This window comes from Chenopodium album, chromosome 3 (genome assembly GCF_948465745.1).
Source record: "Chenopodium album chromosome 3, dcCheAlbu1.1, whole genome shotgun sequence".
Classification (NCBI taxonomy): domain Eukaryota; kingdom Viridiplantae; phylum Streptophyta; class Magnoliopsida; order Caryophyllales; family Amaranthaceae; genus Chenopodium; species Chenopodium album.
This window is the reverse complement of record NC_137836.1, coordinates 3,546,568-3,562,453: the sequence shown is the minus strand read 5'-3', so window position 1 is coordinate 3,562,453 and position 15,886 is coordinate 3,546,568.

Here is a 15,886-nt window from a genome sequence, read left to right as displayed (position 1 = left end):
TCAATACTTAGCTCGTTATTTACCTAAATCTTGCTATCTATTTATCTTATGCTATGATATTCACCCGCTAATTGTGATTAATTGTGTTTAAGCTGAGGAATAATACAAGTGCAAACCATGATCTAATAAAGGATCATTTGGTATACTAAACCGATCGAAATGGAATAATGGTGTATAGGGAAACTCATCATACCTTAATTAGAGGAATGGATAGTCAAGATCCTTAGTCGAGCTTAAATTAGTCTTAAATCCAAATCAATAATTTTCTTCACTAATAGGAAAAATGCATACATGACTACATGAGACCTAGCTAGGATCAATTAATCTAAGGGTTCGTTTGGCATCATTGTGATTTTTTTTTATTATTTGTTTTTCAAAATCATATGATATATGTCATATAATGAATAAAAAATTAGTCAAATTTATTGAATTCATGATAATTTTAAAAACTAACAACAAAAAAGTAAAAACACCTTTTTCCTATTTCATATTTTTGATTTTTTTTTGTTTTAACAAAAATAGAAAACTTAAAACAAAAACGATGTCAAGCAAGAGATTGATTGTGTTTTAAGTGTGGGACGTACTAAACACCTCAAAAACAATCAATGTCACCCTCTCGACCATACCATTTGATCACAATTAAGCCTTTCTTCATGGCTCTTAAGATCACCATCAAACATGATATATGCTTAAACGACTGCATGTAATTGATAATATTCAACCTTATAGGCATGTCACGAAGTCTCATAACCATTTTTTTTCCCCCTTAAAACGCTATATCCTTCATTTGGTTAGCTACAATGTGTTTTATCACACCAATTACATGATTATTTATCTTTTTTGGGTAAAATCTTTATAACGAGCTTTATTTATTACTAAATTAACTTTAATTAAGAGATAGAGCAACACATCTATCACATCAAATAAAAACCAATATACTTCTAATAGATATAGAACCCTTTGCTACTCTAGTATATGGCCTTTAATTTATCAATCAAAATCTACATAAGAAAAAGAGGTCGAAGGTATCTTGGATTACCTACCTAATAAATGGTGCTACTTATATTACAACTTTTTTTTTTTTAAATAACACGTATATTACAACTTACTAACATGAGATTCGATCAAAAAATGTGTGTAGGTGTAATTTACACCGCTATTTTTTTTTATTTTAATTCTCTCTCTTTTAAGCTCAAAGTAACACATATAGGATATAGATTATAGAATATAGTTTACGTTGATCTTCATTATACTCAAATAAAAGACACGAATAATTGTTGGGAAAAAAATGTTGATAGCATGAAAATCTACGCCAGTAATTGGACAAATACAAGATAAAGCTTGCTAGCTAGCTAGAGAAACATTCCTATTACTAGATAGACTTGTCAAGTGTCAACTCCATCAGTCAGGTAAGTTTCGGATTCAACGAATTCGAATTTTTTTTTTTTTTTTTTTTTTTTTTTTTTTTGAAGAAAAATTCGAATTTTTTTTATCCTTTTAATTCCATTTTTTTTCCTCTATTGGATTTTACACGGTTTTTACGTCTAATTATTTCCATTTTTTTTCCTCTATTGGATTTTACACGGTTTTTACGTCTAATTATAACATATACTTCCTCCGTTTTTTAATAGTTGCAACACATACTATTTCACGGTATTTAAGAAAATGTAGGGTTTATATAATATAATACACTTTAAAATAGGATGAGTGATTGTTAGAAAGTGGACCATGGCTTTAAATGAGGAAAATAGTGTATTTTTTCTCTAAAATAACTTTCCATTTATAGTGTGTTGCAAGTATTGTGACATTTCCATTTTAAAGAAGTGTTGCAAGTATTAAAAAACGGAGGAAGTATAATTTCATGCGTGTAAAAATTATTAATAAATATACAATAAGACAAATCTAACAAAACCCCACGTGAATATATTATTTTTTTTTTATCAATGGGAATTTAAGGTCAAAGTCTTTGAAGTTTGACCCAATTTTTGCAATGCAACAAAAAATAGGGACAGAGGGAGTATAAAATATCAAATTCACTACTTCTATTTCCAATCTTGAACATAATATTCTCAAACTTGAGGTTGATTTGTTTTGAATAATTCAAACTTTATTTTATTCTTAAATAATCCACAATTTAAGGTTCATTCGCTTTCTTTAGTCTCAACCAGTCACCAATTTATTATAATAGATTATCAGAACACGTATCAATACCAAAAAAAAAAAAAAAACCGCCGCCACCACTACCCTTTCCCAGCCTCCACCCTTCTCCACGTCTACCATTACTGGTCACCCCCATCCCCACAGCCACCATATATAGTTGCCACCCAACTACCAAAAACCTTCCCCCTTCCCTGTCCCACCACCAAAACTACCCTCTTACAGTCCTACTTCTTCCACGACATCGAAAACCCCTCATCTCGATAACTTACTCCCCCATCGATAATCACTCCCTCCCCTTCACCCCATTGAAAACCCTTTTTTTTTCTTTTCCCAAGCCACTGTAAACCACCCATCCCCTTTCCCATCACCAAAAACCCTTCTTCTTAGTCAGGGGCGAAGCCAGGAATAAAAATCTATGGGGGCCAAGAAACGATTAATTTAACCCCAAAAATAAAACAAAAATAAATAAACGCTCAAAACGAAGAATCGAACTTGAGACCTCCTCTAACCAATCAAAACTCCAACAAATCAATTAGGCGATCACTAACAACATGATATGTAACGTAAGACAAATATTAGCTATTTATTAGTCATTCTAGAGGAGCAGACTATATATTACATATATCACCAGTTGGGCCAGAAGGCTGGTGGCCCTTGCTCTTAGTTACCTACCACCAATTAAAAACCACTTTCTTCCCTTTTCCCACCACTAAAAACCCTTCATTTCCCCTCCCTCAACACCAAATGCCTTGTTTGTGTTGGTTTGAGGGGCATTCAAAGGTGGTATTGGTAGTCGAAAGGAAAAAAAGTTTTAAAGAATAATATACATTTTCATCAGTAGGTTATCGATCACATAGGACCAAAGCAAGCGAACAACTCTGAAATTTCAAATTACTTAAAAATATTCCAAAGTTTGGATTTTTCAAAGGAATGACTAAAGTTGGAATTATTCAGTTTTTCTTTAAAAAAATTTTGTGCAAAACATTTAAAATATGTTTATAAGTACATTTATCATATTATAATGTAATTGTAATATTTTATTGAGTGTAGTTTATTCAATTAAAAAATGAAAATAATAATAATATAAAGGTATGAAAGAAGAGAGATAATTTCTTTATTTGTTCTAGGCATTTTAATAAATAATTAGTTGCATTAAAATCTATGCCTACTAATTTTTTTAAAAAATATATTACTCCCTCTGTCCCTTATATACATGCCTATGAGATTCCTTAAAACCCATGATTGGGAAGTACAAATGTGCATGCATGTGAGGTTAGAGAGAAGTATAGAGAAAGAAAATGTAGTTGGTAATTAATGAAGAGATAGAAAGAAAAAGTGTTGAAAAATGATATCAAAAGTACAAAAAATATAAAAGAAAATTGTTGACAACTCATTAAAAGAGGGAATATAGTCAAAAAGTACATTCTTTAAATAGGAGAAATGATTGGCACACCAAATTGATTTTGACACACCTCTATGTGACTATGTGAGAGTGTAGTTTTCTATGCTCATCTAACATAAAGGTGTGCCAAAATCATTTAAGAGTGTGCCAAAATCAATTCCCTTTACATAGAAATAGGCATGTAATTTTGAAACCCCCAAAAAGAAAAGTAGGCATGCAAATAAGGGACGGAGGGAGTACTATTGTTTTTGGCAAGTGAGATAGATGTTTGCTTTTATCGGCCATTTCTTGCTCCCTCTTCCTTTCTTTTGTTCATATTCTTCTTCCTCCTTTTTCCTTCCACCCACCTTAGCTTCATTTTATTCTTTCTCCTATCCTTACTTTCCATCTTCATCTTCTTCTTCATTGCTTCAATTTTGCCACCACGAACCCCATTCTAGCGGTGATTTAAACACAAAAATACTAAGAATAAATAAATAAATAAATAAATAAATAAATAAATAAATAAATAAATAAAGGGCATAGTTAACCCCAAAGGGTAGATGATGATTTCCTCCTCCGTTCATTCTGTTGCTTCTTTGTTTTCTCTATTTTGCGGACGTTAAATATGCCTTGAATCAGATTTCGTGTCTTGGGAGCAGCTCGCTATAGCTCGCTATGTAGCTCAGTTGTTCGTAGGTAAATTTATTTGGAGTTGTTGCGACGAAATTAGAGCTTTACCTCCTATGCGAGTGGGCTATAGCTCAGGAAGAATAGTAGGTGGTGCAGAAGGAGTAAGCAAGAGCTCGATCAATAGCTTGCAGAGGATAGAAGCAGGTGCATTGGGGTTAAGCTATGGTTCAAGAGAGAGCTCGCTCGAGATTCAGTGAGAGATCGTCAGGTTTGGGCAAGGGGCCTTATTTCCCTATTTAAGGAGTTCTTTTGTTTTCTATTAGAACCTAGGGGTTATTATAAATACTCCTAGTTTATTTCCTACCTGCTATGATCAGTAGTGGATTGATTATTTTGAAATTTGAGAGTCTTTTGTGTGTTTATCACATGTGAGTTTTGAGAAAGATAATATTAAAAATTCGAGAGACAATCATTTTTTGTTTCTGTGATTAGTCTCAAATCTATTCTGAATGTATAATCTGTTTTCCTAATATCAATAAAACTATTACTCATTTACTCGCATGCTCGTGGGCATAGCAACGCATTGGTGGTGAACCATGTAAATTTATGTCTATTTTTTTGTTAATTTTACATTCATTATTTGTCTTTTCTTGCACCTGTGTTATAACATTAATGACAGAGGTTGTTCGATGTTATTATGAAGAGGCGCATATCTGACCATTAAAATTGAAGGTTGAAGGAGGAGATAGTAAGTAAGGTGAATACCAGGCTCCACCATTAAAATTGAAGGTTAAAGGAGGAGAAAGTAAGGTGAAAAATAGGCGATGAGAGAAAAGGTAATAGGAGAATAGAGGGAGGTGGCTGAAAATAAGAGTAAAGCATAATACTAGGGTCTGAACTTTGGCCAAATGTAAGTATAGGGGACTCACCTTTCAAATGTTTGAAGGAGGGGACTAAGGCTACTATTCCGGCCAAGCTTACCTTCAGTAACCGGTTTCCTTCTTAAAAGCTAAATTTTGTAAAAAAAAAATTTCTTTTCACTGACAGTATTTCAGTGCATTGGGAAACTTCAAAGTTGTTGATAAATAAAAATAGCCGTTACAAGCAATTTGTGAGCTATTTAAATTCTTGTCTTTGCAACACAAAAACCAGTTGAATTAATCCAACAAAATACTTAGAATTTTTTCAAAAATACAACAAAAACAAAGGTAATCCCTTCATTGCCGCGAAAATTCCATATTTATATTTGTATAAGTATAAGTATGTCAATATAATGCTTTAATTTATATTTGTATAGCTTAGTAGGAATTTAATTTGTGGTGGTTTTTTTTTTTTTTTTTTTTTTTTTTTTTTTTTTTTTTTTTTTCCAGACAAATGTCGAGGATGCATGAGTGCAACTCCAAGGAGGTGTCACTGTGGGATGATGGTGTCAAGCATTAGGGCATGGACTAAAGACAACCCGGGAAGAAGGTTTTTTGCCTGTCCAGACTATGATGCGGAGACAGATAGAGGGGATGCAAATATTTTAGGTGGGTAGACACAGACCCTCCTACAACCTGGCAGACTGATGTCATTTTAGGATTAATGGAGGAGAAGCAGCATCTCAAACAGGAGTTGTTATCAATGAGGAAAGATTTGTATGAAGCAAACAAGTACTCAAGGAAGGTTGTTGCTGACTACACTCTACTGAAGTTTAAACGGGCGGCGAAGTTGGGAAGATTTCAAGTCGTGCAACTTTGTTCTCAATCTGTTCCTCGAAGGTGGGACCAACAAGCCAATACATGAGTACACTAGAGAATTAAAGTAAATTTAGTGGTTGGAGCTTTCTGAAAATGGAGGTAAGCGTAATAAAGTAGAGGAAAGATGCTACTCTTTTATAGAAAAATAATGTTCCCAAAGCTTGCAAGAGAAGCTAAGAATATATAGAAGCTTCAAGATGCCCCTTCAGATTCCCGCTCAAAATCTCGAACGACTGAGATTTGTCACGCAAATCGAAGAGCTCTGCAATTTCAGACCTTTATTATTTTTTTTAAAAAATTTGGGCAACTGGTAATAACGGGTGAATACACCGGAGAAAACTCCCCGAACCGGTTTCAGTCCCCTCCTTCAAACATTTGAAAGGTGAGTCCCCTATACTTACATTTGGCCAAAGTTCAGACCCTAGTATTATGCTTTACTCCTGAAAATAATGCCAGTTAACATCGAGCTAAATGTCAATTACATAAATTTTTCTTGATAAACATTTTATAAATTTAGAAATTTGAATTTTCTCTTTACTTGTCACATTTTTCTTCATTGGTGTCTTAATATACTACCTCCGTTTCATATTTGTTTCTGGAAACGGAATCCTTCTAAGCGTGTTAGGGTCACTACAACAAAATAAAGCAAAGGTAACAGTGCAAAACCATTGCCTAATATAAAAAAAGTGTTGCCTTGTAGCTAAGGCAACACATATGAGGTGTAGTATATGCCCCCGTTGTCTATTCATAAGGCAACACATTTTTATTCAAAGGCAACAATTTTGAAAGCCAAGGTAGAATGATACATAAGGCAACACTTTTACAAAGACAACAAATGAAAAATGTTGTCATCTAAAGAGACAATTCAAAAATGTTTCTAACTGTTGCCACTCCCAAGCATTTAGTAGCTGGAAGGGCTCGAACTTGTGACCTCAATGTCACAAGGTGAGTTCCCCACCAACTCCACCAAATATATATATATATATATATATATATATATATATATATATATATATATATATATATATATATATATGTTAACACAAACTTATTTTTCTTCAAAATTCTCAAAATGTCCATATATAATTACTAAGTAGACCCTAAAAACATGGTGAACCTAAATGGTGAAATTAGTAAAGGACGGATAAAGTATAATACTCCGTTTAGTCTTTGCATTGCGAGAGACCTGCAAACTAGGTATTAATAGAAAATTGTTTTAGATGTCACATGTCATAGTTTTTATCCTTAGGGTTTGCATCATACAATGGTTTTCTAAATATTCATGTTGTAGTTTGTTTCAAATTCGTACATAGTCAATGGTCAATAGTTCAATTGAAACAGTTTTATATATACATATGTAAAAGTGGACTTATTAATTAGTATCGTTTAGTCTTCACAACTCCTTATTACGTAGTACTACTCAAAACAATATAAATATGAAAAATGATGTAAATTCTCTCTTAATCAAAATATACTACATTTTATGGACCTTTAACAAGACATCTCGGGTCTAAACAAGTTAAAGCATGTAGAATGTGATAAATTTTCACGGGCTTTTAATATTTCAAGTTGATTTTGATTGATTGACTCGAAATTAGATATATGCTTACAAGCTCACACTCTTTCATGAGCTAGCCTATAAATCAAGTTAATTGCATCATGTATATATTTCCTTAACTCAATTGCATAAGTAATAAGTTGTTTGATCAAAAGAATATAAAGTACCGTCTAGTCCTTGATAGATTTGATAGATCTCCATACAAATGAAGAACACATGAAGTGCCATTATCTGCGGAATTCACTTACAAAAGGTAACCAACTTTTGTCCAAAAAAATCCTAAAAATTTTGCTCTCCATGTGTCTAACATTAAGAATCATACACAAAAATATATTCATTGTATAGTATATGATTCAATAATGCATGGAAAGCTTTTTCTCCAATTGCTTTGTTACCTGAACCAAGAATCAGTAAAAGGCAATTCCATATAAAGGGTGCAAAAAGAAGCCCATATCCTAAGTCTTTTTTAATTTAATTAATTGTACATTATATTATATACTCCATAATACTATAATTTTAATAATAATAACTATAATAATGTTACATTATATGTAAATGCAAGAAAAGGTGGTAAACACCAGCCACAAAAGTGTGAGAAAGTTAAGAGCTTTTTCTCATAAAAAGGGACACCCCACTTTCTGCCTTATACCATAATTTCACATTTCTTAAATGAAAAGCATATCTTTAACTTGGTTCCTCCTTTTAAGAGAAAATTAGATTCCCATAATTTCAAAGTTCATTATAATATTCCCCATGTTTCCTCATAGGGTATAATTCATCCATTCATTGTACATAAATATTCAACATGTTAATTAACTAGCTTAACAACAACTAACCCTAATATTACTATAGATGGTGTGGATGGTGATCATACTTATATATATAGGTCGTACATGATTTAATTTAGGTTTTCAACTGATCTAAATATTTTTTGCGTAAAATAAAAAGAAAACAAAAGAGTGTTTGATTCAATGTATCTTTAATTAATACAAAAGTATAAAAGAGAAACATTATTATGTGGTGTTAGTATATTATATGACGAAATTTCGCCTTAGTGACAAGCATAAATTGAGCATATACCTTCATGCTTTTGAGAGGAGGATAGAATCTCATACCCACACAGGCTTCATCAGACCATAATATTCCTAATGGATTTTTCTCCATAGGATATAACTAGCTCATTATTAAGTTTAATATAATATCTATTTAGCTAGAATGTAGTACATCAAATAAAATAGTTTTATTAACCAAATACTTAACCTTAATAATTATCAAAATTTAGCAGTAGATTGGTTAATTGATTGCCTGAATAGTCGAAAGATTGAATAATAATATAGGATGACTTGTGAAGAAATGAAGAATACATAAGGAATATGATTTTTCAATTCTCTTATTGTTATTTGATGACTAAATTTTATTGTGAAAAGGCATGACCGTTTTATAGACAATAATATAGAATTTGCCCGAGCAAAATTAGCTTATTGACTATTAAATAAGCTAATTAAGTGCTAACTTAAAGGTGCTTAATGGAAAACTTATTTAAAGAGCTTATTCCACTAAATTAACTCTTTTTTAAAAATAGCTTAATTAGCTTATTCATTTGTTATGGTGAAATAACAATTATACCCCTATTTAATTTAAAATCTTGTATGAACTACCTACCCCCACAATTAGATTATTGATCATTTCACATAATCAATCGGTTATTTACCAAACATTTTTATATATCAGCTAATTAATAATATAAGTTAGTCAAACCAGTTAATACAATTACCTAGTCAAAATCAGTTAATATAATTAGTTTCAGCTTTCAGCTTTTCACCAAATATGGCCTAATTGAAAAATAAAGATTATTAATAAATAAACGGCTTAGGTTTTCAGTATTATTTGAATATGTTATTTCACCTTTCACCTATATAAGCAGCAATGGATTGGAAATATTTCAAAGCATGCACACGGGATAATTATATAACCTAAATACTAAGAAGTATATATGCACGTGCATGCAAAAGTTGAAGCTTTAGCATTGCACGTGTTCAAGTATTAAAGACCATCTTCAAGAATCAAGATAAATTTATAAAAACAAATAATTAGTTATTAAATATACTTAATATATATTCATAGGATTTTGAAGCTTGATCGATCAATTATTGTTCTAATGCTGGTGTCCATCACAATTCAGTAATTCACAAATGAGATTAATCTTTTGTAATACTCAAAATATCTAAATGCATATATGACATGAGTCATGACATATTTCAACTTACAAGCATTAATACGATAAAAAAATATTCAAAAAATTACACAAACCAGCCTATTCTATTTTAACAGATTAAACCCCTGTAAGTTAAAGACGTGTCGCATCACATACAAGACTATATACACATTAATTTACACGTCTTAAACATTTTTTTTTTTTTTTTTTTTTTTTTTTTTTTTTTTTTTTTTGAGGAATTAAACAAATTTATTTATCTACTACGTTAAGCACATGAAAAAGGCTGAAAGATATCGCAGCTCATAGGGCCTACATAATTACATAATAACAATACTTAATGCATTGATCTTGAAGCTCCTCCCTAATCTTTTCACCATGTAAATAGCGACAAATTCTCTACTTATGCGTTAGGTTTTTAATTTTTTTTTGCCCCTCTTTAATTCAAAAAGGTGAGAAGATAATTATCTTTTTGCGATTCTAATCAGACTCACTTTAAAGCTTTGTTTATTTATTTATTTTAATTATTATTTAATTTTAATTTAGAAAAGAAAAGGAGATGCTTGATTATGTGCGTCTTTGTCAAATTTGTTCTAACTTTTACCCCTTCAATTATTTTAACTTGAAACTCCCTTTTATATATACCACAACTTTTTCTTCCATGCTTTCCAAAGGTGAGAGAATGTTTGGGGTTACGAAAATCAAAGTGAGTAAAAGTTATTCTTTCTTTTCTTTCTTTGTTAAATTATTTTATATGAAATATTTTTTTAAGAAAATAATTATTTTTCACTAAAACCACATTAACCATTAAAAGAAGTGCTCTAGCTTTTTTGATTTTTCTTAGGGAAGATTTTGCTTTTCCCTTCCAAAATAAAGTTTAGTCCAAAAAAGTTGCCTCGCCTTTGCACAATGCTTACGTTATGGATCATACCTTAAATCTTTACTTTGTGCATTTCCAACACCATACTTTATAATTTTTATTGGTTTTTATAATGTATAATAATGCTATGGCCTTTATACTATTTTCATGGTGATGAATTTGGCACTTCTACATTCATGCAACCAGGTTGTGGTTTATGATAGACTATATTTCCTATGATTTATCCGAATTAAAGTGTACAAGGTTGCGTTGGATGATTGAATCTCTGATGCATCTTAAGAGTTGCATGTAGCATAATACCCTCGTAATAAATTAGTATAGATTAAAAAAAATTGAGTTAAAAACTCTATAATAAGACTAAAGAGGTACTCTATTCATTGCCATATGATTTTGGAAATGTTCTTATGGGCTTTTTTTTAAAAAAAAAATTATTGATGAGTACGATATATATTACTCTGTACATTTTTTCTAATTTGGCTAGACCAATGACTGAAATTTTTAATTACATCAAAGTAACTTTCATGGTTTCTAGGTACAATATATGCTAGACATATATTCAAGAAAACGATCGAGAGTAAGAAAAATAAGGGTGGTAATAGAATATTCATCCCAACCATCCTTACTTGACAAGATTCAAACCTCATATTCTCGTACATCTGAATTTCTTTTAGTCTTGCTTGATAAGTAAGCATCAATTACAAAATACTTTCATAATGAGCTAGTTCTACTAACATTTCATAAAAAAAACAATCAAATTACTTAAGTGTTACCCATCCATTTTGCAACTCCAATTAACTAGTCTTGCCAAACACATCCCAATTATAGATGAAAAAAAAGGGAAATCTTACTAAGGGTTTGTTCTCTTACGTTGAAATTCAGTTCAGTTCAGCTCAGCTCATTTCAATTCAGCTCATTTCAGTTTAGTTCAGTTCAGTTCATTTCAGTTCAGTTCAGTTCAGTTCAGCTCCTAATTTCCTTCTCTTATAAAATATTCATTTCAGTTCAGTTCAGTTCAGCTGAATTCAGTAAATAAGAACAGACCCTAAAACTCTACTTTGTTGACATAATTTTAAATATTTCAAGAAAAATAAATCACAATAACATAAGTTTAAGAAATGTACATAAACATATACTTCGTATAAATTATTATAAAGATTGATAAATTAAAGGCTACTCAATTTCAATTTACAAATATAATCTGATTAATTAAAAATTACAAAAATAAAATGTACCCTAAGTTCATGTAGAGTGTATATATGTTACAATTCTAGATTAGTACTGAAGGGCTTGTTCTCATTGACTGAACTGAACTGAACTGAACTGAGCTGAACTAAACTGAACTGAACTGAAATAAATATTTTATAAGAGAAGGAAATTAGGAGCTAAACTGAACTGAAGTTCAACGTATGAGAACAAGCCCTTTGTATATTATTTTTTAAATGGTAAATACGAACATTATTTCTTCTTCTATACACAAGAAATCTTCAAAACCGACGAAAATTAAAGCCACGGGATTGCTTAAGTAGTTCGATCAAGTAATGGTTTAAAGCTTAAAGTAATTAAAGAAAAAGAGCAGCTGGAAGATGCTTAATCGATCGTATTGCAATGATGAGGGTACAATTTTTATAAAAGGCCACAGTTTAAGAACTAAAGAGAAAAAGAACAACTATTATACGCCTATTTCATAAAGTTATAAGATTAAAGCTATCTAATAACATTCATGAGAAAGCTACATGAATTATTATTATTTTTTATTTTTATAACTTAATTGGCTATATGATAAGAACTTAAAATTCTATTTAAAATAATTTGAAGAAAGCGTCAAAAACAATTAAATTTTGTGCATGAAATTTTGAAAATGAAGAGTAGATAAGTAAGAATCTTGTGACATTATATATTTATAATGCAAATTGCAGGCGCCTAACGCACTTTCTTCTATTTATATATGAATTTGTATTTTTTTTCCCCCCTTTAATTTGGTGCGTAGGACAACGAGCTAATTAATCTTATTACAATCTCCATTACAAGTAATTGATGGTGCTAAGTTTTCTTTTTTTTTTTTTTAGATAAAAAGAATAATTTGTTTTGCGAGAAATAACGTGTTGAAAACATGAAGTACAGTTAGTGGCGAATCCATATGGGTGCTGGGTCACCGTCACTCCACATACCTATCGATGCACGAGGTGAATTTTAATTTGTGGAGGATGATTTTGTGACGGAGGAGGTTGATTTTATGGAGGAGGAGGATGAATTTTGGACTAAAAAACTTTCATTATATCACATTTTTTTTTCATTCATTTTGAAAATTAAGTCACAATTTCAATAATGGTTACTGATATTAATTAATTGATATCGCTCATATAATGAATATATGTTACCGTTATGGATAGCACTAAATAGTTAGGATTAGGTTACTTAAAGTATAATTGTGTTAAAAATTAGACGTAGTATAGATTAAGGAAAAATAAGGTAAAACTAATCACATTGATCCCTAACTAGAGTAAAAATAGAAAAAACTATGGAGTAATAATCCTATATATAAAGTGAAAGGGGGTTTTGGGTGATAAATTTCACTTTCCCAAAATACCCCTCTCAATATATATTGTAAGTAGCAACAATCCGCTGAACCACCTGTGCACATGTGATAATTCAATGCTTTCATTTTCTTATATACCTTAGTTTTTTTTTTTTTTTTTTTTTTTTTTTTTTTTTTTTTTTTTTTTGGAATTTTTTCCCTAGGTCACGTGACCTACCGGGACCATAGCTGGATCCGCCAATGAGTACAATATGGAATGCGACTTATCGTACGTATAGCAATTACGAGGGTACAAGTTTATTTATTGTAAAAATGGAGTTCCTATGCTATAGTTACCACAATAAACGAACTAAAAAATTATGGAAAACTTAATAATATGATCCAATTCAAAATTCAAAATTACAGAGAAAAATACATAAAAATGAATTAATAACAAATGCTACGTCAATTTCATATTATTTGCAACGATTTGACATAAAGTAGAGAGAAAAAAATGTCTAATCGTTGCTAATAATATTGTTTGGGCCAACTCCATTGTCCTCAGCCCAGTGACCTGAAATTACGAAAATACCCCTTCATAATCCAACCCATCATTAATCATTGCAAAATACAGATTTACCCATAATCTGTCCAATGAAGTACAACTTTTTCCACCTGAAAGTACAATTATAAATAGCACTTTAATCATTAATGATGGTAACTTTTTCTTAATTATCTCTCCTTGTCTCTCTACTTTCGCTCTCTAAGTACTTTCTCTCTCTAGAAAGTACTCTTGCTAACTTAAGCATCGAAGGAGCTTTCCCGGGTCACACCCCTGGGGTAGCTAACCTTCCTTATTTTGCAGGCCGAGCTCTCGGATGTGTAAGCGTAGCCCTGGGACTTAGGGACTATTCACTTCAACTTTATTTCTGTTCAGTTCAATTCATCTCCAATCAGTTCGTTCAGTTCTGTTCAACTTCAATCAGTTCAGCTCAGCTTTTAATTTCCTTCTCTCATAAAATATTCATTTCAACTCTATTTAATTTAGTTTAGTTTAGTTTAGTTCAGTTCAGTTCAGCTCTAATCAGTTCAATTCATTTCAGTTCAGCTCCAATCAGTTTAGTTCAATTCAGCTCAGTTCAGCTCTAATCAGTTCAGCTCAATTCAATAAATGTAAGCAGACCCTTACTCTAGCCAAGCGGAGCTAAAAGGATACTTAGCCATTCAAACACTAGGTTTAGGACATCTTTATATATCTTGTAATACCGCATCCAAGTAAGTAAATCAATCATCCTTTTTTGTTTCGGATTAGAAATCATGTTAGAATATTATTTTAATTCCTAGTATCATGTTAGGATGTCTTTGTGATTTCCAGTATCATGTTTAGGATATTTCTAGTATCATGTTTAGGATAATGCTCTGATTGTTTCTATTAGTGACATGCTAGGATTTGTTATTAATCCATTTAATATCATGCCTAGGATCTTGCTATTAGTGATATTTTGATGATATTATGATTATTCATGATTGATTGTTATTGCTTGATCACGCCCCTTCTTGCAGGTTTAAAGAGAATTTGCACTTGAAATCATGTTTATTAAGATAATTAATAATTTGATTCAGGCTAATATGATTTTAATTTCAAGTGATCACCAATAATAGATGTGATTGTGCATTAATAATCAACCGACGTAGATTAAACAGGTTTAAGATTAACTTGTTGTATGTATGTTGATCGAGAAGCGCACAATGTATATCATAAGGATCAAGTAGAGCCCGATTTTCCGGGCGAGTCCAATCTCTTTTTGATTGCATTCGTACCATCATCCCCGAATATCCAGTTATTGTTCCGTACCACTATGGAGTTAGCGATCTCCGTGATCGTGAATGGGGTGTAAACTTCACACCCCTGAATGGTTTACAAGTTCCTAAAACTCGTTGGCCACTCTTCTATCTCTATCTTCTTTCCCTTTGGACACCACCATGCCTAAAAGCATGATCACAGTGGGGATCAAAGTTGAGAATTGAAAAATTCCCCACAGTTTTTAGCGACTCCACTGGGGAGGATTTCTAAAATCAGATTCCTAAAACTTATTTTGGCAATTGATTTAGAATGAGTGGATGAGACTTGAAAGATTCTAGATATTCATTGTGCGTAATTTTTGTAACATTGTGGCATAAGCATAAAAAGGTTCACATTGGAAAGACCATCCGTAATGTGTCAAAAAACATAGGAATTTATCCGTAGGAAGAGCCGGAAATATCTTTCACAACTAGAATTGAAAAAACGCTACAGAATTGAAAGAACGTTTCGAGTCTCATCCACTCATTCTAAATCATTGCCGAAATAAATTCAGGAATTAAAATAGAAATCCTCCCAGTGGAGTCGCCAAAAACTGTAGGGAATAATTTCAAGCGTTAACCCCAAGCTTGAACCCCACTGTGATCATACACTAAAGTACGGTGGCGTCCAAAAGGGAAGAAGATAGAGCAAAAGAATCGCCAACAAGTTTTAGGAATTTGTAAACCGTTCACAGGGTGAAGGTTACACCCCTTAACGATCCAAGAGATCGTCAACTCCATAAGGTCTTGAACTAAATAGGGTTCGGGGATGAAGGTACAAATCCAACCTAAAAGAGATTGAACCTGCCCTAATAATAGGCCTCTACTTTATTCAGATCGTATTCATGTGCGCTTTCTGACTAACATGCAATCAATAGGTTAACCCTAAACCTGTTTATCTATGTTGGTTGAATATAATGCACAAACAAACCTATTATTGGCGATCACTTGAATTATAATCATATT